General features: G+C 43.2%; 1 protein-coding gene across 2 annotated transcripts in view; it reads left to right on the top strand.

Moving 5' to 3' along the window:
• The first annotated feature begins 23,916 nt into the window (after nucleotides 1-23,916).
• The window catches only part of MINAR1 (membrane integral NOTCH2 associated receptor 1), a 39,282-nt gene continuing 37,600 nt past the window's right edge, over nucleotides 23,917-25,598 (top strand). For both annotated transcript variants that reach the window (XR_013762011.1, XM_079128441.1), the window contains exon 1: nucleotides 23,917-24,417. The gene's annotated coding sequence lies outside the window, so the exon portion shown is untranslated. The remainder of the gene's footprint in view (nucleotides 24,418-25,598) is intronic.

Consider the following 25,598-nt stretch of genomic DNA (forward strand, 5'->3'; position numbering starts at 1 on the left):
ACAGCACCAGGTATGCCTGTTGGCTTATTGCATATATATTGTATCCTAGAGGAAAGAGGCCCATTTCTACAGATTTGCTTCCTGATCTAGTACTTGTGCTGAGTCAAAAAAAATTTCATTGTTATCCTAGGCTGGCATCTTCCAGGTGATGTGGCATGTAGTAGTCACATATTTACATGTCTGCTTTGTCATAAAATGCATCCACTGGTCTGCAGCAATATTGTTAAAGATTCTATGCCATTCAGTCTGCTACCCTGTAAATCCTTGCATGCAGGAACTGGAGGAGGCACATTAAGCAGGTAATTCAATTACCTATATAGATTAGGTGACAATTTCAGTAAAGTCGAATCACCCACTGTGCCCCATAAGGTGGAGAGGTCAATTGTAATCATCCTGATATCATGTGACTGGTGTTCTTCCTTTTCCCCTCACCTTTTTAAATTGGTGCATTATAATTGTACATAATGATGTAATTTGTTGTTACGTATTTGTATATGCACACAATATGACAATATAATTTGACCAATATCACTCCCCAGCACTTCCCTCCTCCCTCCTTTCCTCCCATCTCACCCTGTCTCTTTTCTCTACTGATCTCTTTGATTTTCATGAGATTCCTGCCACACCCCCTGGTCCCCCCTTTTTCCTCTCTGGTTTCCCCATATGAGAGAAAATATATGACTCTTGATCTTCTGTGTTTGACTTATTGGCTTAACATATATTTTTTAAATGACAATTTCATTTTTCTTTATGACTGAGTAAAACTCCATTGTGTATATATACCATGTTTTCTTTATTCATTCATCTGCTGATGGACACTTCAGCTGGTTCCATAGTTTAGCTATTGTAAATTGTGCTGCTATAAACATGGGTATGCATGTATCACTATAGTATGCTGACTTTGATTCTTCTGGATAAATACTGAGGAGTAACAGAGCTGGGTGATATGGTGGTTCCATGCCTAGATTTTTGAGGAACTTCCATACTGATTTCCACTGTATTAGTACCAATTTACCATCAGCTGGTGGTTTTCTTAAGGGCTGGCATCATTGCAAAGACTCAGCCTGCTGGTAACAGGACAGTTATTCAGTTGCCACAATGGTTAGATTGTGTGGTGAGAGGGAACCCTTGCGTGGGGCTCATTTGTAGCATCCATCCCTCCTTCTGCAGCTTCTCCATTCATAGGTCCCTGCCCTGAGTACTGGAATGGCTAAAGAGAAAAGGTAAAATATGTGACTTGATTGCCTCCTCAGCAGTGTGTATTCTCCCGTGGGTATTAATGTGAAGCACAAAGTTCTGCCCACTTTAGGGTTTGGATTTAGCATTGAGGCTACCTCTGAATTTGCTTAGACTCAATTCTGAATATTCTATTTCCAATAAAATTTAGTGAATCTAAAACATGCCAACTTATGACACTCAATTCCAATCTCAGTCACTTGCAATCCCTTGGTTAGGAACTCAGGCATACCCAGCAGCTTGCCAGAAGATGCTTTTCATATGGGATGTGGTTCCCTGCCTTCAGTGGTATAGACTTGATCCAGAACTCCAGAGGTCTGAGTTTCAGAGCTTGCCAGAAAATCCATAAAGCATCCTTTTTATTCCCCACAGATTCTTCTAGCCCTCTCAAGTCTTTAAGTCACATAGCCTGAGTCGTTAGGATCTTGGTGTAAAAATGTTCGTACCTGCTAGAGAATCTTCTTTCACTCTTGCCCTGCTCAAAATTGGAAACCTTCCTGCATACCTCAAAAATGAGATAGAATAATATTCCTAAGGGCTCACACATGTTGCTTTCAAAATCTGAAAAGTCTACCAAACCTCTTTTTCAGTATTAGGGGGTGCAAGGTGCAGATATCTTCGTAAGCCTCAGGACACTAAAGGCCTGGAAACTTTGCCAATGTGGCCAGCCTCTGAATTTTCATGGATTTCAATCCCAATATTCTGGCAGCACGTGTCTGTCTTACTAGGGTGTCTGCAATCTTGCCACTTTCTGCTCAAGAGGTCCAGTTAGCATGATGTTATCCATGTGGTGGACTATCAGGATGCTTTATGACTCCCAAGACAAATAAGATCCCTGGAGTCTGCTGAAGTAGGGAGCTAGAGAATTCACGTAGCCCTAGAGCAAGGCAGTGAGTGTGTATTCCTGTCCTTCCAAGGAAAGGTGAGCTGCTTTTTATACTTCTTACTGATGGGGTTTGAAAAGAACTTATTTGCCAGATCAATAGCCACATTTATAGTGCCTGAGGGCTGTGCTTATTTCTTCCAGTAAAGATACCAAGTTCAGCACAGCAGCTGCAATCGGAGCTACTGTTCAGTTCAGTTTGTAGTGCTCACTATCACCTGCGACATCTGTCTAGCTTTTGCAGCAGAAGTCACATGGATGAACTGAACAAGATGTCATGAAGATCATCACATTTGCTTTTTTTTTTTTTTTTTTTTTTTTTTTTTGTACTGTGGATTGAACCCAGGGGCGCTGAACCACTGAGCCACACCTCCAACCTTTTTTATATTTTATTTAGAGACAGGGTCTCCCTGAGTTGTTAAGTGCCTTGCTAATGTGCTAAGGTGGCTTTGAACTCTCAATCCTCCTGCCTCAGTCTTCTGAGTTGCTGGAATTATAGGTGTCTGCCACCATTCCTGGCCACTCCTGCATTCTTTAAACCTTTGAGGACAGCACTGTTTGCCATTCCAGCCAGGAGGTGGTATGTACTTGATTTGCTGTCTTGGTTGGTACAACAGTTCTTCTTCCACAAATCAGGGAATGAATGAGAGGTTCTGCCAGCTGCTGAGAATTATCATATACTTGACAATCAGGAAAATAACTAGAAGGTAGGTTCGTGGGCACGTTGGGCCCATGTGAGAGACTTGGGCCAGGGTTCCAACTGATCTCCTGTGTCCTCACTGTAATTGAGAAGGTGGGAACCTTAATGGCGTGTTGGGGTTTCTTAGCATCAGTGTTATTCTGGAAAATAGCTACAGATCCCTTTGGGGAAGGACTGGAAAAATACTGATTCTTTATGAGAAAGCAACAAGTTCTGGGTCTATGAAATGACTTTACTGAGGAAATTGGAAGAGGAACAGTAATTTTGTTTTGCAACCGTTGACATTAGCCAATGCTCATCAAATCTCCATTTTTGTGGTTTGGAATTTAGTTAGCCATTCATCTCACCTCTTAGGAACACTGTAGTCTAATGACCATCTCCACCAATCTCTAAAGCTACACTCATTGCAATGCTAGTTGCTGCCCAGTATGTTAACTGGACAGTCTTGCCTCTGACTGTGTGATCCTTGCTGTGTGAGAATCCTGTCGCCACTATCGACTGCACTGCCTGGTTCTGTGGTGACTTTCCTAGTGGGGTTCTAGACCAACAGAAGTCAGGAAGGACTGAGTGTCTCAGGGCTGATGCCTCAGTGGATTTCTATTAGTGTAGTCAAGGAGCACCTTCCATGCCTTTTCAGGGATGTTGTCACATGGTGAGCTCTCTGTTCTTATGCAATTAGTTCTTCCACCTCCCTTAACTGTTCCTCTATATGCAGCCAAAGCAGATTCAGTGTATCAGCTTCATTTATTGCAGGCTATTATTGGGTCAGAGCTTTGAGGAGCCATCTGATTTTAGCAAGATAGTAAATCCTGAGTCACAGGAGAGTGTCTGTCAGTAAGCCCCTGCCCCAATAAGACCTTTCTTTCTCCTCATCACTTTTCCCTGCCCTCAAGATACCCCAAACCCTCAAGATACTGAGTCAATTTCTCCCAGTTCCTATTAGCATATATTACCCAGTTCTTAAAATTATTTGAGTATATGGATTGTTTCAGTGTAGAGATCCTACATCTCTGCTCTGACCGGGCTTCAGCCTGGTCCTGGTTATTGGTCTAAAGGCAATAAGGAAAGGTGGGACTGATCCTGGGGAGGGCAAGAATCACTTTGCAAAGTTTTGTGCTGGTAGTTGACAAACAACAGTCCATGGGCCAAATTTGGCTCATCGGGTTTTGTAAATAAAGCTTTTCTGGAACACATTTTTGTAAATAAAGTTTTATTGGAACATATCTGTGTCCATTTGGTTACATATTGCCTGCAGCTATTTTGACACTAAATAAAACAGAATTGAACAGTTGTGATACAGACTATATGGTCTACAAAGCCTAAAATATTTGTTACTGACTCTTAATAGAAAAAGTTGGCTGATCCCTGATTTATACTGGAACTAAGGGGTAGTTCATGAAGGATTTATACTATCTAACAAAATTTAACAAAGAAGATAGTAATTAATTGACCAAGGAAGTGGGACATGTTCTGGGAGAGAGTTGAACTTGTTGTGTCCATACGTCCGGCACTGCCATTTACTAGCTGTGAGATCCTGAGCAAGTCACCCAAAGTACTAGTTTCTACCCTTCTGACTTTACAAAGTTTTCATAAAGACCAAGTAAAACAATGGACGTAAAATCACCTGGCAAATAGCAAAGGACTATAAAAATGGAAGCTAGCATTATTTGTATCTCAGTAGCATGTCCTTCCAACCCACAGTAGAATGTAAGAATATTTGTAGGGGAAGTCCCTTTTTGTCTGCATCACCATACAGAGACCTTCTTCCTGCAGTTTGCTCTTTAAGCCCCACTCAGAGGGTTGGACCCTCTGGTCTTCTGCTTCTGCTGGCCCCAGCTCCTCCCATCAGGAGCACGAGTCACTCAGGTGCTTTGTAAAGACCCACAGGATATCTGACCCAGAGGTGGAGGGGCAATTTTGAGCTTAAGGCACTGACTCCCAAAGTGGTGGTAAGTGTGAGGCAGCTGCAAAGAGGGTGATCTTCAAAATTGTAAGAGGGACTTGATGACATCATTTGAAGGACTGAACCAGGGAGCTGGAGATGGGTGGGAGAAGAGGTGGCAGAATCCTGGGTCTATTTCTGGGCCTGTTCATCTTTGCTACAGGCTTGGCATAAATCACTTGATCTCTCTTCACTTTGATTTTTTTCTCACCTTTAAAATTGAATTGGTGAAAATTCTGGTCTCTCAGCTTTGTTGGGAGGGAAAGGGTATAGGGAAGTCCCATAGAGGGGCATAGCCCCTTTCCTGGCAGAGAAAGAGGCTGCACAGTTTCTCTATTTACATTTTCATCTTGCTGGTGATCTCCCTTTTGGTCTCTGTAATTACATTGTCCTAATACAATGTAAATTAGAAAGATAAGAAAAAATTTGACTCAAAATAGATTTCCTTGTTAATTCAAGTGCATAGCTTCTCTCAAAAGCTTGAATCAGTGATTGTTTTTTTCTAAAGCTTATAACTTGCATAACCAAGAAGGCAGTAAGAAGCCCTAATGCCTAGCAACCCATTTCTAGCAGGCTGGGTCCTGTAAAAAGGACAGGGAGAAGGGTTACAGTTTGCAGGTGCAGAGAAAGTCCTTTCAGAGAAGCAAAGGCTCATTTGCTCCTGATCAGGAGGCACCATTTGGGAACATCCCTTCCTAGGTGAAGGTTTTCAGATATTCAATGCCAAGTCTTCCAGCCAAGGATGTCCTCACAAGTTGCTATAGATAAAACCATTATAGGAAATCGATGTGCTCCTGCATTTTCCATTATAACTCAGTCATAGTGCCCCAGATACAGCCAGGGGAACCATGAGCTAATGATTAGGGCTGGAGTGAGAAGAATCCAGACTGTGCTTTCAAAGTCAAAAAACCTGCTCAGAGTTCATGCAAATGGGTCCACTTAACATTAATTTCCCAATCTAAATCTCAGTTTCTTCAAGTATAAACTGAGGTTGTTGGGGTAGGTTCTGAGATACCTCTTTGAAAGTTCATATTCTGTGCTCTCTGAGCATTCAGTCGAATAAAAGCACTTTGACTCAGTCTTTTGTTTTTATTTGAATGTTTTGGTTTGCATTATAAGAAAAGATCGTCTTTAGTTTGTTGGGGTCTGCTCACAGTTACATACCACGAGTGAAAACGTATTCTAGTGAAGAGGTCAAGTTTCTAGTTTGGCTCTAGCCAAGCTCCAGGTTCTAGTCGGGGGGGATACAACTATGGATGAATGATTTTGTTGTTCTGAGTCCAACTTTCCTTGACTGTACAATAAACCACAACAGATATAAGAAATTGATGAACTTAGTTACCCCTAGAGAGGTGAATTAATTGCCTGGGACCATTTTTAGGCTATTTTGTGATGAATCTGGGTAAAAGCTATATTCAATTAGATTGGTACTTTCCCCATACCTTTTGTACCTTTATACCCAGTAAATTTTTTACCAGACACATATACCACCTATTCATTAAGCAAATAAATGTTTAAAATAAAATAAGTCTATAGACCTGGGGGGTGGGGTTATATATTTCCTCCCAGAAACAAAATATACTATTGTATTCCTAGTCCACAATTCTATATACTTGGAGTTGTTTATGATCTTCCCTTCATTTATCACCCTCCTGGTTTAAGAAATTAGACTTTAAATAGTACATCTCCTCAACAAGCTTAAATAAATGACAAACAAAGCATTCCACTCTAATTCAGGTCATTTATAAGTGTGAGAAGACTCAATCCTGCCTATCAGAATGAACTGTCCATCACTATTGCTGACTGTGACCGGGGAGGTGGTGAAACTGTCATCTAATTGCATCTTTTTAATTGGCAAGAGCACTTGTAGGGGCAACTGAGATGTGCCCAGTCAAGGAGCATCTTTGGAGCCAGGAAAACAGACAGGATTTTTATTGCAATCAAATGGAAACTGGTTTAGTTAATATAATAAATTACATCACTAAATTTAACAGGAAATGCCTGTTATGTGGGACCTATGAAATGTTGCTTGAAGGTTTCCCACTTGTTTAAATTTTGGATTGTGGAGGAAATATAAGATATGTACATATCCATATATTATATACAGCTCACATGTCCTCAAAAATGTGTATATATGAACAACTGTACCTAGTAATACAGAAGAAATGAAATTATGAAAGTTGGCAGCAACGTCTCAGAAGCAATCATTTGCAAGAGATTCAATCTAAATTATAATTTCCCAAGTCTATCACAATAAATTTCCAGAAACATGTCTTGCTTTTTAAATGAGAACATATTGACAGCAACATCACACTTATATGACAGTGTTTTATGTGCCTTTTGACTCCTTACCTCAAAGTATCCTCTTTGTGTTTATCTCTTGGATTTGAAACCTGAGGACAAGAGTCACCTGAGATACTCACAATTAGCAATGGCTAAAGGATTTGCAGAATTCCAGGGCTAAAAACTTGGTTTAGTCATACAAAACATATGAGAAAGAAAACAGTCTCAGAGAGGGTGGGTAACACACTCAGGGTCGCACAGTCAACTAGGAACAAAGCATAGAGTCTGCTCAGTACACTTTCTGGTTCCCAAGAGCTTCCCACTTACAGCAGGTGAATGACTAACCTTTCTGGCTAGGGGAGAATTCTTTAAGCAACCATTAAAGTAAATTCTTCCCCAAAGAGGCTGTGTGGCCAGTAGAAATAAAGTATGCAAATGGAAAGCTTTATCCTAGGCAGTTTGTGGTTCTAAATTTCTTCATTTAAATCCTTTTATCCCTTAGAACAATTATGAGATTCACAGGAGGGCTATAGCTGTGGACCCATGCTCCCCCTAAAGCACTTGGCAAGTCAGTCATTTTGCAACATTGGCAGCTGTCCTTGGAGCTCTGTGATTGACCCACTTGTTGACTCATCAAGGAGCATAACATGTGCCAGATGCTCTGCAGAACCCAGCGGAGGGGTTGCTTTTCCATGGACACAATCAAGGAGCTTTGATCAAAAGTCTGTGTTGATTCTTTCAATGAACATCTTGATTGGAGTAATCACATTCTCAAAATAGAGGATGATCTGAAGAGGGGAAGCTGCCATAAGATAAGGAACCCCTGCTTGGTTCCAGTTCAGTTGTGCCAGTGTGTTCATGGACCATAGATTATGTGTTAGATACTAGGAGGATGTGGGAATGGACATGGCAACGGATTTCATGCAGCTCCTGTTCTAGCAGGAACTCTACAGTGTGGGTGGAATAAAGAGATCTTTGTGAGTCTTGGTTGGTCTTAGTCAAACTATCCCAACATGATCCAGAGTAAAGAAGCCCTAAAATCAACTTGGTCATGACTGTAATAAGGGGCAGGCCCAATTCAATTACAGAACCGAACACATGGGGCTGTTTTATCTCTGTGTTATTAATCTTTTGAGCATATCATCGTGATAGACATTAATCATTGATAGCTATTCAAGCCCTATTCCACCTTATATTAAAAATAGCAGCCGACATTTACCTCTGTTTCATTGGTACTGTCTGGGGGAATTATTTAAGTAGACCTTTCCCTACCTAGTTGAAAGCACCCACAAAACCATTTGTACACTCTTTCCTGAATTGGAATTATCAGGGGAAAAGCAAAAGGACTGGAAAAATTGGGGTCCCTGCATCTGCTATTGCTATGCATCTATATGCTCCATGCTGGATTTACCTGCCTTCCTCTCTCTCCTATAAGCACCCTCACAGCCATCCAATAAATTCTTCTTTCATTAAAGCTATTCAGATCCAGATTCTGAGTCTACATACAATATATATATATCCCTTTGAACCAAATCCATGCCTACCAAGCAGCCGTCTACTTAAGTGCATGTCTTTGATTTTCTATTCTCATCAATTGGGCATATAATAAATGTTCAGCAATTTTTGAGAAACAAATGTGTAAACAGTACAGAAAAGTGATGTGTGCCGAGATATGTGATGTACTGAGGGTTAAAAGTATGAGAGTCGGGGAAGAGGACAGAAGAGTGTAGGTAAGAGGCAAGCAGGAGATGCTAAAGAGAAGTGTAGTTTGAGCAGAGTTTTGGTGAATAGGTATGTATGGTTCAGAGTAGGGTGGACAGGGAGGTTAGGATGTGAGAATCAGAATGCAGATGGCACAACTGTAGAGGAGAATGGTTGGAGGTATAGTGTGGCCTCTCTGGACTGGTCATCTCGATTTCATAAATATTGGTTGAGGACCTCTTATGTGCTCGTGTGTGCCTATGGAGGCACTATGAGTTCAGAGTGCATAAGACACAGTAAAATTGGAATGGGATGAAGGAATTATCAAATGGTTGAATGCTGATCACTCTAAGTGCTCTGAGATGGGTATCAGCCAGTACACAGGGGTCCCACAGGGATTTGGAGTTCCAATACATCTAAGCATGATAAAATGTAGAGCTTTCCAGCAAGGTTACAAAAAAACAAGCCACAAGTTTCATCCACAGTCTTTATTCAGAGAACACAGGCTGAATGTTTGAGGTTGCCTGTGTCAGGATGGGGAATCAACAGAGGTGCCATGTGGAATCCTCACATAGCATTGAGAAAGTTCATGAACTGTCAGAATGGGCTTCACAGTGGGGAAAACACAACAGGCCTCCAGCAGAAGGGACCATGACAAACAGGGAAGAGCTAGGAAGGCTCAGGAGGCATGTGAAGGGCCAAGAGTTGTCTGGGATACAGACAAGCACACACAGAGGACATCAGGTACCTAGTGGGAAAGTCATGACTTCAGGGCTGAGGATCCTGCATTAACAAGGTAGGACATGGGGAGCTGCAGGTCAGTGGTTTAATCAGACTATATCACATTTTTAATAAAGCAACAAATATAACTTCTTAATATTCTCTAAAGCTTGAAGGAGCCTGCGGATTGCCCAACTTAGATCTTTTTATTTAGTTATTAGCAATTTCCTGCTCACATTTGTTATGCTGATTTCATGATGGATTTAATTACTTATTATCTTTTTACCAAGGGAGGTTGAATTCTTTTGAAGTTACAAAGTAGTAGTGCTACAATCTTTACAGAGTGGACCTAGTTTTAGGAAATTGTAGAATGCATTTGGACAAGGGCTCCACTTGATTGGCACGTGATCAGAGGTAGCTCAATGCAGGTGCACTCAGGCCAGATTCCATGGGGCAGGCAGGGTCTTTCCCTCTGCATTGTTTTGGGGGCCTTCTGTCTGAGTATGCCAAAGCTATAATAAAAGCAGCACTCCAGAAAAGGCCAAGAAACATGACATTTTAATTATAGGCCCATTTGCTGAGAACATAGCTGGAGACCTGGAGATAGCTCAGGGGACTTAACAAAGGGTGTGGCAGGAAAACAAATTCTCCTTCTCCTTCCCCTCTTTTTGTTTTCTTCTTCTTCCCTCTTTCCTCTCCCTTCTCTTCTTCTTCCTTGCCACCACCACCACCACATTCCTCTTCCTCCCCTCCTCCTTCTTTTTTTTTTCTTCTTGTGACAAGGTAGTAATTTTTTTAAAAAAAAACTCATAGAAAAATCTAGCAATTATTATTTTCCCTTCTGCTCCAATTCTTGTCTATATGCATAAATATTTCTTTGTTGTATATGCTTTCTTTTGTAGATTTTTTTGTTTCTCTTTCAGATATAAATTTTCTTTTAGTGGCTGAAGAGCACACCATCTGAGTAAATGTTCTCTGTTCTCAAAAATCCCTCCCCTAGCACTAGGAGCTTTTTTCTGTCAGCTGAAACTGCTCTACACATCATTGTGGACAGCTTTTGGGAAAATGCCTCTCTTGGCTTCCCCCTCTAACTTTTTATAAATCAGTCCTGAAATCTCAGTTCACCCCAGAACTGGCAGCTGGTATTGAAATTTCAAGCACCTGGCAAGTTTCTTGTTTGAAACATCTGGAAAGGAGGGGCTGACTTGTGATGGAACAGATATCTTGGCCAAAAATGTAGACTAGCCAGGATCAGCTGCTTAATATGAGAACTTCCCAGTTCGCCAGCTTTATGATCTCTTTCCAGGGATCATAAATCTCATCATACCAGGAGAGAATCACTTCATTAATGATGGCGATGGACTCTGATGGGACAAGTCCCTTCTTCTTTATGTTACCATAGAGATCTCCAAACATCTTGTGGAGTTTGGTCTTCAAGTCAAATACAGTTGTGAGGGAAAAACCCACCATGGAAATAACTTGAGAGGCTGAAGTTATAACATAAAGAAGTTATAACAGAAATTGAGGAAAGTGAGAATAAATTTAACGATATACCCCCAACTGCCACAAATTCACAACCATCAGTGGAACAGGCTGGGAAAATGACAGCAGGCTGGGACCTTGAGGTTCTACCTTCTTAGCTCACAAGGATGCCTAATCCCTAAGAACACCTACCCCAATCTTCATCCAGTAAGAGGAGCCATTAATGGTATAGTGTGACACACTCTTCTCAGCATCCTCTTGGCCCATCTGGACACAGGAGTAAATTGTGACACCAATTGACAATGAGCCCCTCCCCCAGGGAATTTGGAAAACAGCCACCTTCCCGGGGAATTGTAAAGTTTTCCTTTAGGCAAACAGCTGCCAGGCATTATGTCTGCGGCACAGGTACCTTTGAGTGAGCCAGCTGGGCCTGTGCACTTCAGAGCAAGCTGATACACTCCAAGGTAGCAGGCAGTCCCTCTGTCCAAGTTCACTTCTTGGTAGGGGTCTGCTCTTATCTTTCCCGCCCCTTCCAGAAAGAAGGATCTGAGTTGCAAACATGGCTTCATGGTTCAGGATGTCTCCTTAACAGTCACGAGAATGTAGAGCACACAGTTTAGGAAACTGTTACCGTGAGCACCTATCTATTAAAATGCAGGGAGTTCCAGGCATCACTGCAGGAGGAGTCTTATTAACCACAGTTAATAATCTTTCTAATCAGCACAATATTTCTCCACTAGGGGTGGGCTTAGAAATCATCTGTGGTACTTGTAAAATACATAAATCCTGAAGACAGGCTTCTCCTCCAAAGCTGCAAGGCTTCCTGCTGAAACGGCTTGTTAGTGTCTGCGTTGGGATGGTAAATGCCACCTGGAAGGGCTTCTCCTTCATTAATTAGAGATTCCTCCTTGGCCGGTTTCCTGTGTCTTCCATCAGCTTCCTGTGTCTTTTCCATTAGGCTGCGGCACTTGTGGTCAGAGCATTCTATTTGCTGCTGCGGGATGGAAATTCTGTTTTACTGTTTCATTCCCCCTGCATTATGGGTTCCTCACTCTTTTGTGTGGCACTTTTTTTTTTTTTTTTTTTTTTTTTTTTTTTTTGCTATCTCTGGAAGTGTGGAACAAGCTCGCAGCAGGGCCATAGGGCGAGAAGCCAGGCTTGCAGCAGACCAGAGTCCTGCCCATCAAGCTATTTGGTTTGATACTCTGGGTTAAAAGCTGGTCCCTAGTAGATACAAAGGCATATGCTGAAAATGCTTGCAGAGGCTTGAAAAATAGCTGTTTCTGAAGGAGTCAGAACACCGGCTTGCCCATGCTGTCAACACAGTTTAACTGTACTTCCCATGAAGTCACGTTGTACTGAACAGAGATAAACTTTGGTCCAGTCACAGAATTGTCATACATTCTAAATGAATGTCATCCAAGTTAATGGGGTTTTACTGTAATGCCAAGTGCAAATGCAGGGACTGGGAAGGGGTAGAGTTAATCACGTGATTCTCCATGGAGATAAGGGATGGAAAGGCTCGGAGATGTTTATGGGAATACAGGAGTCAGAAACCTCAGTGTGTTGGTCACACTCAGCTGCATTTAAAGGAGAAATGTAGCATTTCAGAGTGGATGAATCTTTTAATGATCATCTTATCCAGATCCTTTGTTTTGCAGGTGAAAACGCAGAATCGAAGAGGTGAGATGGTTGTCTAAAGTCACACAGCAGAGCCCAAGAAAGATGTTATTTAAATAAGATATTTAGTTTTAAACTGGTGTTAAAAACCCTTCCGGGGAGATTGTTTTAGTTGTTAACACGGCGCTGCTGTTCCCTGTCTCCACCCTGCCCATTGACAAATTCCGTAGAAACGATAGAAAATATTTGTTTTAACAATAATCACCCTTGTAAATCTCAGTGGGTACTTTCAATCTAGAATCTGTGAAGGGTCCCTGAAAGATGCAGCAGTAGGGAGCTCCTGAGGAAAGCCTACAATAGCAGAGAGAGGGGACAGCTTGGGACATCATGGGTGAACGCTGGCACAGAGAGGTGGAGGCAGCACTGAAGTTATCTTTGCTCTGAGATGGCAAAAGCTGGGGGCAGGAGAGACCCTGAAGGTGACTGATAACCTGACTGGCCAGGTTACTACTGGCAGAGCAGCCAGGTAGGGTGATCCCATATAAACATGCTCTCTGCTCCCAGTTAGCAGGAATTGTAATTTTCTTCTAGTGGGAAAAATGTATGTAGGTGCTCGCACTGCAAAGGGCAGGGAGAGCCCCAGAGTGGCTGGCAACCCCCCTGGGAGGACAGGGAACAGACGCTTCTGGAAGAATAGGTACAGGATCCACTCCAGCAGAAGGAAAGAAGATAATTCTAAGAACAAAGAATTAAGCACAAACAGGGAATATATTGGTGCACTAGTTGTGCCAATAGAAATGATTTTTAAAAGTCAGTATTAGGAGAGTTTTTATTAAACCAGAAATATCAAAAGGAAACAACCACAAATACAAGAGGAAACAACCAATTTGATGCTATTTTAAAGTCTAGACAATATACCTACCCCCTATAGTCATGCTGGAACATTTTTGAATACAAATTTGAAGCTGTCAGTTCACCATGAACTCAGGCAAATAATGTTACAAGTAAATGGTTGAGTAAGTGGACAACTTAGGACAATAGACAAATTACTTAAATACCATTTGGAAGAATCCAAAACAATTTACGTGGAACTTCCCCAACAAGGAGGAGGAACTTCCCTCTCCATCCTTTGGCATGATCTACAGACAGTGACTTCTTCCCAGAGAATACAGTGTAGGAAGGGGGAGGAAATGGAGAAACCTGACAAATGCTACTTCAGCCAGGTGACCAAGGTCAACATCCACAGTGATACCTCTGATCTGATGTGTTGAGAATGGCACTTTACTTCTGTGTCTTCCTCCCCTCAACCTTCAACCCCAATTGAATCACCAGGTAAATCTCAACAGAAGGGAACTCTGTGAAACACCTGACCAGAGCTCAAAACCATCAAGGTCATCACAAAGAAGAAGTGTCGGGGAAACTGTCATAGCCAAGAGGAACCTACTATAATGATTAAATGTAACATGTCATTATGCCATTATGGGATCCTAGAACAAATGGAAGGACATCAAGTAAAAACTAAGGAAATCAGTGTATGAACTACTTTCCCTAATACTGGTGTATCAATATTAGTTCATTGCTCATAGCACATGGATCATATTGAAGTAAGATGCTAGTAATAGAGAAACTGGGTGTGAGATATATGTATGGGAACTCTATACTATCTTTGCAATTTTTCAGTGAATCTAAAATTATTCTTAAAATTTCATGTAAAAATACAGAGCTCAACACCTTTACTCCATGTACAAACAGAGAAACAACATGTATCCCATTTGTTTACAATTAAAAAAAAATACAGAGCTCAAAGTCTGTTTTATTTGGGCATTTCATGAATCTTTATTTTGCAGATAACAAAAACATAAGTGAACAAATAAATAAATAAATATAAAAGAAAAAGACAAAAAGTCAGGCTTGAAGCTTCCTGTGGCAACTTCCTTTACTAATTTCATGAGTTTTTGGAGCCTGGGCTGGTGGAGAATACAAGGTTACAATTAACATTCTGTGGAACAGAGCCGGGAGGGAACCCTTTAGACATGGGCATTTGCTAAAGAGGGCCTGGGAATCCTATAGCTGAACTGGCAGCCACTGAAGCACCTGAATATTTGGCAGAATCATTCACCACGCCCAATGAATTAGTGATGATGAGAGTCAGACTGAAATAATGCCCTACCTTTCTATTGTGCTCTATGGTTTCCATGCTTAATTTCTTTCCCCTGATGCTCATAATGACCCTCTGACACAGGTAGAGATTGGCTACTTCTGTATGAACCCCTTAATCCACCTCTTTAACCAACTGTGGTTGCTACCCACAGACAGTCAAACCGGCAAAAGCCATCCTTGGACAATGTTGCTTATTCTAACTGACCCTGGCTGCTCTGGTCTCCCAGTTTCAAACCCTGACTTTGGGATCTGCTTTAGATCCCTCAACTTGACAGACTAACATACTTCTCTCTTTGTCATATGGAACCAGTTTTACACTTGGCTCTGAGCTTTCTTCACTTCCCAAATGTTAGAGGATCCCATTTCTTCCTCTGCTGGTACCACAGAACACTCCATGGCATGAATACCTACACCCTCAGTTAGTGTTGGGTATTTTATCCAGCAGTGGTTCTCAAACTGGTATGAAAGACTATTACATTTTTTCAAATTTCAATTTTGTTCAAGTCAATACTTTTATATAGTAAAATAAAAATAGATACTAGAAAAGTAATTACAGTAATTATAAATTACTATAAAAATCATACAGTACTGAGAATCAAAATGGAGAAAACTGTTATATGCATTCATGAAAGTCAAAATGAACCCCATTATCAAGGATAACTATAATGCACTCAAAAATAAAAAAGTAAAATAGTAAATATTACAGTAAAATTAAGGGATAGGAAAATATAAGCAAGAATTGTTTATTATTAAATTCAACAGACATGAAGTTACTCTGTCAAGGTGCTACAGAAGTTTCCAAAAGCTTACTCCAATTCTTGACTTTCTCCTCTTGTAGGTAGGTGACAGTCTGAGGGGTCACAAGACCCCAAGGATCATATTTTGAGGGACAGTGTTACAGAGAATGCAGCCACAGATCTCTTTAGCCACACAGGAAAGTGAGAAGCAAAGGAAGACCCAGAATGCCTGTCTCCCACATCCAGGTGGAGAAAAAATTTGCTCCCACTGTGAGCGTGCCACTGTGTTGGCCTGAAACCTCTCTGTTCTGGTTAGCCACAGCAGGAGGAAGTCCCCGAGGTGGGTGATGTCCTCTCCCCATAAAGCAGTCATGCTGCTGTGGAGCAGCACTTGGACAGGAAGTTCTAGGGTAGACTGAGGCACTCATGGCCCCCTGATAGTCTTACGGAAGCATTCCAAATGGACAAAAGTAATACAGATTCCATCTTTGATGAAACAAGGAGAAAGAGAAGGAGTGAGGGCTTCCAGATGTGGTGACAGACGTAGGAGGCATGTGAATCATCATATGTCTCAAAATAATCTTTAAGAATCAGGCAGCCTACAAATACTGATAGAATGACATTCAAAATATTTTGTTGATGGTTAAAAAAAAATCAATGTGTAAGAAAATGTGTATAGGATATTACTGTTACATAAAAAAATAACAGTTTTGATCTTTTTTTTAATTCTCAGAATCTACTCTGAAGGGACATATAAAATAATTGGCAAAGCAGTTGTCTCTGGACAGGTTGACTAGTTGGTATCTATTGAAAGTTGTATGATTTTATACCATTGTATGTATTACATTTTTAAAAAAATAGACTATTATTTAATAATAAATAAAGTTAGGTGCCTATATGTACCTGTGTGGTCCTCTCTCCTCAGTCCCCACACTATTCTGCACCCACTGATCACTCTGAGTTATTAAAAGGGAATTTCTTGGCTTCTGTCTTTGTCAGTGAAAAATGGCAGCACCTGTCTTACAGAGATTTTATTTTATTATTTACTTATTTTATTTTTTGTGGTACTGGGAGTTGAATCCAGGGGCACTCTACCACTGAGCATTTTTTTAAAAATTTCGAAACAGGGTCTTATTAAGTTTCCCAGGCTGACCTCCATGTTACAGTCCTCCTGCCTCAGCCTCCCAAGTTGTTGGGATTACAGGTGTTTGTCACGGTGCCCAGCCTTATAGGGTTTTTGTAAGGTTTACATAAGTCTCAAGAGAGAGAGATGCCAGGCATGTAATGTTCTAAATCGTTGTTAGCTTTTAGTGACATTTCTGCATCTAAGTGCAGCCAAGGGCCTAGTGCCTCATAGTGCTTAGGATGCTCATAAACAGATGCCATCCCATGATCTAGTGCTAAGTCTTTCTTCTGCTTAGTTGGGAGATAGTTCTGGATGCTTCAGATTGTCCAGTGGCCGGACATCCCTAATATGATAAAGGAGATGGCTATTTTAGTAGAAACCTGGAGGCATGCCCATTTGTGCCAGCCCTAAAAATATTTTTGTTTATCTCAGGGATCCAGAGAACTCAGGGGAAATAATGGGAATCTCCAAATGAGGCTTAGTTACCAGCCTCTCTGACAGAGAGGCCAGGCTTTATCTGATCACAAAACAGCACCCGGCGCACCAGCAATCCGAGCACAGCATAAATGGATTTTTCTTAAGTACTCTTGAGTTTCCCTTCATTGAGCTTTCCTTTTCAGGCAATATTATTTCGGTATACTGAATTGAGATCCAATTTCCTTCTGAAGTTTAGTCTAGTGGAGAAAATGTAACATCAGCATTCGAGAATCCCCTCTCTCCAAACGACCTTGGTGAAGTCATTTCATTCACGGTGTGTGGCTTTGTTCTCCCATCTGTCAAGTCATGATAAGAAAACAAACAAATGAACCAACTCCCAATTCCATCGTGAGGATATCGTGAGGTGAATGTCAAACTTGGGCCGGGAACTACCCAGATAAAATGCCAGGGGAAAACAGATGAGTCTACGAACATGCTGAGCTCCCCTTATGTGTTGGGCCCTGTGCTTAGCTCTGGGAACCTCTGGTTGAGGTTCAAGTTAGGTCACTTTTACAAAGATATCTAAGTCATTTGGAAAATATTTACTGAGATCCTAGTATGTTTCAGGTAATGTTTTTCCACCTTGGGTGATATCAGTGATTAAAACTCATCAAAATTCATCATTTTGCTTTCCAAGTCATTTGGATATTCTTGGATGTTTGGATGCTATTGAGAATAAATAGAAAGAAGGTCTAGATGCTCTCAGGAACTCAAGTTCCAACTTCCATCTTTCAGCAAAGGCAATGGTGTCTATGATATAAGTATTATTGCATAATTATAATCTCCAAAAGGATGAGCCATGGTTTTCCCTCAACAAAGTGTATGACTATTATCCCATTTGGACACTGCAAATAAAGTAATGAGAATGAACTGTGTCCCCCAAACCACATTGCCTGAAACTTACTGACCTCCCCACTCACCCTTGTATCGAGACAGCAAATCTCACTTCTCCCCCATTCCACATGATGAAATTACATAACTCAAGTCATGGACAAAACCCCTTTCCCTTCCCATTGTCTCTCTTCCTTATCTCTGCATTATGGCAGTTCATTCAAGAAGGCTCCTCATTTGGACATAAAAGCTGGTAGCCAGAATGTTTGGAGACTCTCTTCCATACATTCCAGAATTTTTGAACATCAGAGCTGCAGACATCTCCAGGGAATACCTGGTGTAATCTTCTTGTGCAACAGGTGAGAAAATGATCCTAAAGAGTGCGACACCTTCCCAAGATGACAGAGCCAATGATGAGGGAGCTGGATTGGAAACCAAGCTTCCTGCCTCCTTGCTCTGTGCCACACTGTGTTGTTCAACACAGCCCTCTTAACTACAGAGGAGAAGAAAGCAGCAGGAAGTCTTTGCAGCCCCAACATGGCTGGCAACTCTGGGCTCGATGTCAACTCAGTTTCCCTGTCTGGGATTTCCAGGGCATGATAATTTCCAAGAGTGGAAAGACAACCTCTCATGAACCAGTCAGGACTCTGGGTTGCCAACATCAGACACTGACTCTGGTCCGTTTGCCAGGAAAGGAATTTATTGGAAGAATATCAGGTGCTGACTGGATCAGTGGTAAGACTAAAGAATGAGGATTGGAAAATGCACAGGAACTGAAGAAAATGATTTGATGGAGAACACAGCTGGAATCAGCCAAGGTCACGCCACAGGAAGGGCCTATTTAAGCTCTGTTGCTCCCAATGCTGAACCACAGCACCTTTGATGTCACTACCACTTGGAGTGGAACAATTTCTAAACTATCATTGGGTTCTCTTACATCATGACTGGCTTAGATTCATAGCTGCAGGCAAGAGACATTGGGCCACCTGCCCGTGCCTGTGCTGCCAAGGTTCAGAAGAGGAGACATCAAAATTTCAGAATGGCTGCTTCCTGCACAATAGGAAGAGAATATGGAAACTGGGCAGCCCAAAATAATATTAGCAGTAGTAATAACTATAATGATGGTAATGATAACAACAAATATCTCTTGCATCTTCCAAACATACCACCACAGCAGCCTCTGCTTGGAAAAGTCATTTGCAAAGAAGAGTGGGACCCAGGGGTACATAGATCAAATTAGAGAATGTCCAGCATGGCTCCCTGGACTCAGTCTTGCAGAGGTGACCATGGGCACTGCTATAGTCTTCCTGGTTTGAAAAAGCTGCTAGTCCCTAGATGGATTTGATGCAGCTCCTGGACAGAATGAAAGTGCTCTGAGTTCCCACCCTGGCAGCATTCAGAAAAGGTGGGAAGAAGTCCATGGTGAGCACTGGTCTGGAATCAGAAGAAAGTTCTAGTCTCTGAACGTGGATCAGAAGTTCACAGCTCCTTCTGAATCTCACTTTCATGTCTGACAATTTGCTAATACTTGCTCCTACCCACTTAACTTACAGCCAAGGAGTTAGGATTGGGGAGCACTCTGTTCTCTACCTCACCCCAAATTTATGTCTCATAAGCCTATTGCTGTACCAAAATTCCTGCTAGTGATGAAGGTATTATATCAAAAGTCTTTCCTTGGGAGGTAAAGGGTAGAAGCTACTCTTCTCTTAGTGTTTGAAACCAATTTCTTAATCCCTGAGATTTATTTCTGCTTGATATATATCCTTTTAAGTCCTTAGATATGATACAGGACAAGTGAGGTTTAGCAGAAGGGGATCTAGAAAGCCCTGGGTTCAGGGTGAGGCTTAGTCAGTGCTATACTAGTGAGTGACAACCCCAGAGTACATGGAGCAATGAGGATGGAGGATTCTTGGGCTGCTCAGAGCAGAATCAGACTGAGCTGCTAAGTACTAACGATGCCAATGCCATGCTTTTTTTCTTTTGAGTGTGCTACTTGACATTTTGTCAGCCAGCAAAGCAACATCTCTCAGGATTCAAAAGATTATAGCTCACCTTTCAGCCCAGAGGAGCAAACAATTTTCTTGTGCCTAATCCCTTGCTCACTGCTATGGTCAAGCTTAGATGCCCAAGACGTAAGTACTTGCTTCCCCCTCCCTCCCTCTCTCCTTCCCACTTCCCTTTCCTTCCCTTTCTTCCTCCCTCCAACTCTTCCTTTCCTTTTTCTTTCCTCCCCTCCTTCTGCCAACTTAAGAACCATAAATATTTGGCGAGGGTCTGTTATGAGGCTCATTCTTACATTTACTTAATCTTCCCAATAAATGTATGAATACTCTCATTCTGCTGCTACAGATGATGAAACTGAAGCCCGGGGAAGTTGAGGAAAGGCCTCAAGTCTGCCTCCATAGTCATCAGGTGAATAGAGGTAGCATCTTTGTCTAATGAGACAATATTCACTGTCCTTTTCTAATACTTCAGTACATCTAAAATGTACCCAAAGAAGATCTAATTATGTCAGATCGGAAAGTATTCATGTATGAATGGTCACAACCTTCTCCTTATCCTCATCACTGAAGAGAATTCTGATTTGTTTTCAGGTTCTCTGTGGGTCCCCTCCCTTTCCAACCTCTAAAGAGAAAAGGAGGGGATGCATAGATCTATATAATAAAGAAAAGTAGAGAGTGGCAGGAAATACCCAGAAAGATGTCCTTATGTATTAAGAGAGACTTTGGAGGATATCAGTGAGAAAGAGGCTTTGAGAGAGCTGAGGTAGGATAGAACCAGAAAGAGAGGAGGATGTTAGTCTCAGAAAAATTCAAATTAGGAACTTGATTAATGATACGTGTCTTTTGGCTACTGATCTGTAGTTCATTGACTAGGACTAGAGCACATGGGCTCCAAGATTTATTAGATTTCATACTCAACCTCAGGTTCCATATGGTGGAAACCATCCATGTTTCTTAGTTCATGTGCTAAATTTAAGTACGTTTCAAGTACGGGAAGACCAAAAACAGGTAGGTGAAGTCATATGTCCAAAATCACATAGATTATTTTTTATCATTAAATACACATCTAATGCTATTTCTTGGATGCCATGATGGGTTTTTGCACCTTCATTAATGATGTTATGGAGGGAAATGTAGGGGTTTGGGTGGGACACCACTAGAAATAGAGGGGAAAGCGGGGGCTAGATGATTTCTGGATGCTGATTTCGTTTTACACGGTCTAGTGCCCATCTCCCATCGCATTCTGTCTCCTTTTGTTCCTCAGACAAAAAAGAAAAAAAAATCTTTAAAAAATCTTTACTCATCATGGGGTATAGTGCCATGAATTTCCACTCCCCCCCAAAGTTAATGTCTGCAGAAAAGTAGTTATGATTCTGGGGTAGTGAGTGGCACAGAGAAATGATTTTCACTCCTTCTCAGGTGGGTAAGATGGGGTATGTATAAGGATGTATGGGGAATCAAAATTCTAGCCTCTTCCCAAAGAGAGACACACAGGGAGAACACCAGGCCGAAGTTTCACATACCTGTATGTGTGAATCAGCTTTCCATTGCTCTAAAGAATGCCTGAGGTAATGAATTTGTAAGAGGAAAAGATTATTTTGGTTCAGTTTTGTATGTTCCAGTCCAAAATTAGATAGACACATTGTTTTGGGCCTCTGGATGGCAATGGTGGGTTTGTGCATGGCAGAGCAAACTGCTTACCCCAAGGCCAGGAAGCAAAAATGGGAAAGGAGGGTTGGGGCTCAGTGGGAGAGCACTTGCCAAGCAAATGTGAGGCACTGGGTTTGATTCTCAGCACTGCATATAAATAAATGAATAAAATAAAGGTCCATCAACAATGGAAAAAACATATATATATATATATTTATATATATATATAGTTGAATAAATTTTAAAAAATGGGAAAGGAGACAAGGGTTCCACAATCCCCTTAGAGGGTACCCCCAATCACCTTAGGACTTCTCACTAGGCCCGACCTCCTAAATGTTCCAATACTGCCTGATAACACCTACCTGGGGACCAAGACCTTGACACATGGACATATCAGGGACACTTATCCAAACTAAAGCACTGTGTGTCTCTTGGGGAGGGGTGAGTTGCCAAACAGAAAGTGAGAGGGGTACTTCCCACAAATCTCAAAAGGGATCCCTGGGGCAAATTGAGGGAAATCAGTAGCCCGAAGGGAAAAGGGACAACCAGTTGAATCCTTTGTATATGTAAGCACCACCCAGCCAAATTCTGGCTGGAACCGAGTCATCCTAGCATCAGAAGGCTATACTCTGCATGCTCCTTTTAGGCTATTTTAAATTTTAAAAGTTGTTTTCTAAAAGGGATTTTTTTTTTTCAGGGCTGGGGGGAAACCCTAGCAATATCAGTTGAACTTAGGGTGAAAAAGCAGATTTTTAACCCATTCCAGCTTTAGGAAACTGTGGCTTTTCCTCCTAAAACTTGGTTTCTTTCATAAAGAAATGGGAGAAAGGACAAAAAGGAATAAAACTCAGAGCAAGGGGAAAAAGCAGGGACTGCATAGTTTCCTGTCCTAATTGCTCTATGTGGATTCAACTAATCTCTTCTTTGGGGGGGTGGGTACCTATTTGCTTAGGTCTTAAAAAACTTGCCCTTCAAACTCCAAAGGTAATAAGGACCCTGCAGAATCTAAGATTGTTTAATTGCCACCAAACAGGCTTCTTATCCTGGGCATACTTTACTCCTTGAACTTACCCCTTCCTTTGTCAGAAACAACACTGGGACTAAAAGACAGTATATTTATAAATTTAGAATATCTGGGCAAGGTACAGTGGACCGAACATACTTCACTTCTGTTTTACCCTTTTAAATTCCTTGTGCCTAGCAAGGGCTTGAACTTCTCACAACAAGAAAATAAAGGCAAATAGATTTTAAAACTTAGAGAAGCTCTGGGAAAATCTAGTTGTCAACACTTATCACTCAGATGAGGCATTATTTAAAGTGCCCATGTTATTAGCCGGTTTAATTTCAGAGTGTGGTCTCCACACATCCTGCGCACGCAGGGAGACTCAAATGGAAATCTGTCTTCCTCCCCCAGGTAGGCGCTCAGACCACAGGTAGCAAAAGCAGGGGGCCTGCATTTTGGCTCAGCTCCTGGAAAAGCCACCTACCGCGGCCCAGTGAAAGGGCTCCTTTCCTGCGGAGGTATGGTTCTCCTGATCCTCAGCTATTCTGATCCGTGGCTCAGTAGGGTCTTTGCTTTCCTTTTGAAATGAGATTCCATGGGTCTGAAACTATGACTCCGGTTTTTGTGCTGTTCTTGTTATGGGACCCAAAGTGCTGTTAGGATGAGCTTCCCCAACCGCAGGGACAGAATCTGTATAGATGGTGGCACAGGCAGCAGCTGCTTCTCAGTTCCTACTGCAGCATACAGGGTGACTTGCGGAAGGCCTCTAGCTCTGATTGATGTATCCAATTGGACTTTTGGAAATCTACCCTAGTTTTGTTGGGCTCTGTGTGTGTGAGAGTGTGTGTGTGTGTGTGTGTGTGTGTGTGTGTGTGTGTGTTTGGGGAGGGTGTATCACGTGACCACCAGTCTCTCCAATCTGGGTACCAATTAAGCCGACACCGACCAAGAGGGAAAATCAATGAGCGAAGTGACCACTTTGCCCTGGCCTTCCAAAGCACTGCAGAGTCCGAGGCCCCGGAAGGGCGAAGCCGAGTGCACCCAGAGAAGAGGAGAGCCAGGACACCGTTTGCCCCTGCTCCGCCACTGGGGGCTGCAGTCACCTTCAGAGTAGGGAAGTGGGGAGAAAAGAACCCCGCGGGTGGCTCCGGGTTCCCTCCAGCGAACAGTCTCCGCTCGCTCTCATTTCCACCCCAAGCGCTGCAGCCTCTACCGGGGACTGAACGGACGCCGCCTTCCCGGGGCTCTGGCGACGTTCCTACCCCTTTCTCCTGGTGGTAGCCTCTGGCAGCGCACCCCTTGGCGCGTTCGCCGCGCCCCTTCCCGGGCCCGCCCACTTCGTTCCCCGGGGAGCGCGCAGTCGCTGCCGGGGCGCCCTGCCAGCCTGTGCGCCCCGGGCGGGCGGAGATGGAGAAGCCCAGCCCGGTTCTCCACTGCTGGGTTCCCGGCCCGAACTGCTCACAGCTTCCAAGCCCGTGACGTGGCGGCGCTGATCGAGACACAAAGGCCGAGTCCCGGGGCCGCTGTGAGCCCAATCGCCATGCGAGCCGGTGCTGGCTGCCCGCTGCCCCAGAAGAGCCCGAGCGCCCACTTCAGTCGCGGTGCGCCGGTCCTAGCCCAGACTGCAGGCTGGTGGGCGCCGCGCAGGTGAAAGCAGACCCCGACTCGGGGCTGCAGAGACTAAAGCCACCCTAGCTCCGGTGGTGCCGCCCCAGGTGCGAAGCCGGGGGTGCCCAGGGGACCCGGACTGGTTGGCTCGGGAGCCTTCCGGAGGCGCGGCGTTGGAGGCCGTGCGGACCATCGCTGGAGAGCAGCGCGAGACCCGTGGGGCAGAGTGGGCCCGGCGCCGGGACCGCCTCGGAGGTAACTTCGGAAAGCCCGGGACTGGCGGGGCATGGGAGCGCACGTGTGCGTGTGTATGCGTGTGAGAGGTGTGTTCCCGGTGTGCCCACTGCTCCGTACTCATGCGCGCGCGGTGTGAAGTCCAGAGCTACGGGCTCGCCTCCCTGCCTCCGTTCCGCCGGCGGGGAAGCATTGCGGGCCGCGGGGGCGCGGGGACCCTTTCCTCTGCGCTCCGGGCTTCGGTGAAAAAGGTGTGTGGGGGGTGCTGGGCTTGATCATACCTGGTGGAGAGATGAGGGATTCGGGAAGAGAAACTACGACAAAAGACCATGCAGTTTGGGGCAAGTTTTCCTGCTTGAGAATTCGCCTCAGGAAACGGCCTTTTGGGGGTTAAACAGTCGAGCTATCTGGGCAAAAAGCCTGACACACCAGAGGCGCGAAGTCAGATGGAAAGCTGGACAAGCCCCAGAAGGACCAACCGGTACATCCGATTCTTAAATTAAGATTTCTAGTCACGTTGACGTGGAATGGAAGCGCCGTTTTCTCGAGGAGATAAGGATATTCAACTTCACCTGCCAGAAAGCACGGAAGCCAGGCCTGGCCGGTGGGGCGTGTGCATTCATTCACATACTAACTCATGCCACTGCAGCCTTGCCTTCCCTGCCTGTTTTGCCGCCTTCCCTGCTAAAGCGAGTACTCCTCCGGGCTACTAAACCACCAAAGTAATAATTTGTCCCCTCTGCAGGGGGTGCAGGGAGCTTCCGGAGGCATTCGAGTAGCGCAGCTCTAATAGCACTTAATCTAGCGTTGTTTGGCTGGGAGATGGTGGTTGTACGCTGTGGGGAAGGAGGTTACATTCAGGTACTCTTTTCAATGGAAATTAAGGAACATTGGCAAAGACCTTACAGAAGGGGGAAATCCATGGTTTCTGCTATAAACAATATAGATTTAATCTTACAAACTTTACACCAATTTCTCTTGTGGATAGGACAATTATAATTGAAAAGTGCAAGCTGTCCTTGTGGCTGTGATTGGGGGCTTCATTTCTGCACTCTGCTGTGATGTTATGCATGACATGAAGAGTTTCCAGGAGGAGTTTGGTGGTAATAAAGGTGATCAGTTAAACAACCCCCCAATTCCAGCAAATGAACTCCCACTACTACCTCTCGCTGATAAGCAGGGTTGGTTAATGGCCCATCCTT

The sequence above is a fragment of the Sciurus vulgaris genome (assembly GCF_902686455.1).
Source record: "Sciurus vulgaris genome assembly, chromosome: 2".
NCBI lineage: Eukaryota > Metazoa > Chordata > Mammalia > Rodentia > Sciuridae > Sciurus > Sciurus vulgaris.